The sequence below is a fragment of the Arachis hypogaea genome, chromosome 17 (genome assembly GCF_003086295.3).
Source record: "Arachis hypogaea cultivar Tifrunner chromosome 17, arahy.Tifrunner.gnm2.J5K5, whole genome shotgun sequence".
Taxonomy (NCBI): Eukaryota; Viridiplantae; Streptophyta; class Magnoliopsida; order Fabales; family Fabaceae; genus Arachis; species Arachis hypogaea.
This window is the reverse complement of record NC_092052.1, coordinates 84921607-84923335: the sequence shown is the minus strand read 5'-3', so window position 1 is coordinate 84923335 and position 1729 is coordinate 84921607. Positions and strand designations below refer to the sequence as shown.

Here is a 1729-nt window from a genome sequence, read left to right as displayed (position 1 = left end):
GCCAATATGGCATTCAGAGTATCAACTTCAAGAACTCCCTTCTTCATAGGCGTCCCATTATTCACAGGATTCCTTTCAGAAGTGTACATGAACTGGTTATTAGCAACCATGTCAATGAGTTCTTGAGCTTCTGCAGGCGTTTTCTATAGGTGAATGGATCCACCTGCAGAAGTGTCCAGTGACATCTTTGATAGCTCAGATAAACCATCATAGAATATATCCAGGATGGTCCATTCTGAAAGCATGTCAGAAGGACACTTTTTGGTCAACTGTTTGTATCTTTCCCAAGCTTCATAGAGAGATTCACCTTCTTTCTGTCTGAAGGTTTGAACATCAGCTCTAAGCTTGCTCAGCTTTTGAGGAGGAAAGTACTTGGCTAAGAAAGCCGTGACCAGCTTATCCCAAGAGTTCAGGCTGTCTTTGGGTTGAGAATCCAACCATAATCTAGCTCTGTCTCTTACAGCAAAAGGGAAAAGCATGAGCCTGTAGACTTCAGGATCTACTCCATTAGTCTTAACAGTATCACATATCTGCAAGAATTCAGTTAAGAATTGAAAAGGATCTTCAGATGGAAGTCCATGAAACTTGTAGTTCTGCTGCATTAGAGAAACTAATTGAGGTTTCAGCTCAAAGTTGTTTGCTCCAATGGCAGGAATGGAGATGCTTCTTCCATGTAAATTGGAATTAGGTGCAGTAAAGTCACCAAGCATCCTCCTTGCATTATTATTATTTTCGGCTGCCATCTCCTCTTCTTGTTTGAAAATTCCTAACAGGTGCTTACTGGTTAGTTGTAATTCAGAGTCCTTTTAGGTTCTGGATCTGCTTCAACAAGAATATTCTTGTCCTTGCTCCTGCTCATATGACAAAGAAGAAGGCACAGAAAAATAATAATAATAGATATCCCCTTTTTTTTTCTTTTTTTTTTTTTTTTTGAATGAGGGAGAGATGTTAGTAGATGAATAAAAAAATAGAAGGAGATGAGAGAGAAGAAAATTTTCGAAAATAATTTTTGAAAATAGTTTTTGAAAAAGGTTAGTATTTTTTTCGAAATTTTTTTTTTTATAAAAAATAAAAATAATTAGTTAATAAAAAAGAAATTTTTGAAAAAGAGGGAAGATATTTTCAAAAATTAGAGAGAGAGAGAGAGTTAGTTAGGTAGTTTTGAAAAAGTTAAGAAACAAACAAAAAGTTAGTTAGTTAGTTGAAACAAATTTGAAAAGATAAGAAGTTGGGAAGTTAGAGAAGATATTTTGAAATCAAATTTTGAAAAAGATAAGATAAGAAGATATTTTTTTTGAAAAGATATGATAGAAATTAGTTTTTGAAAAAGATTTGATTTTTAAAATCACAATTAATGACTTGATTCATAAGAAATCACAAGATATGATTCTAGAGCTTAAAGTTTGAATCTTTCTTAACAAGCAAGTAACAAACTTCAAATTTTTGAATCAAAACTTTAATTGATTATGTTATTTTCGAAAATTATGATATGAAATAAGAAAAAGGTTTTTGAAAATTATTTTTTTGGAATTTTCAAAAATAATCATGAATTTTGAAAAAGATTTTGAATTTTGAAAAAGATTTTGAAAAAGATAAGATTTTCAAATTGAAAATTTGATTTGACTCATAAGAAACAACCTGATTTTAAAAATTTTTGAAAAAGTCAACTCAAATTTTCGAATTTGATGAGAGAAAAAGGGGAAGATAATTTTTTGATTTTTGAAATTTT

General features: G+C 31.0%; 1 non-coding gene across 1 annotated transcript; it reads left to right on the top strand.

The window, feature by feature from the left end:
• The first annotated feature begins 239 nt into the window (after positions 1–239).
• LOC112768294 (small nucleolar RNA R71) lies at positions 240–347 on the top strand. Its single transcript, XR_003185730.1, has one exon. It is a non-coding gene; the product is annotated as a small nucleolar RNA R71 (small nucleolar RNA).
• The last annotated feature ends 1382 nt before the right edge of the window (positions 348–1729 follow it).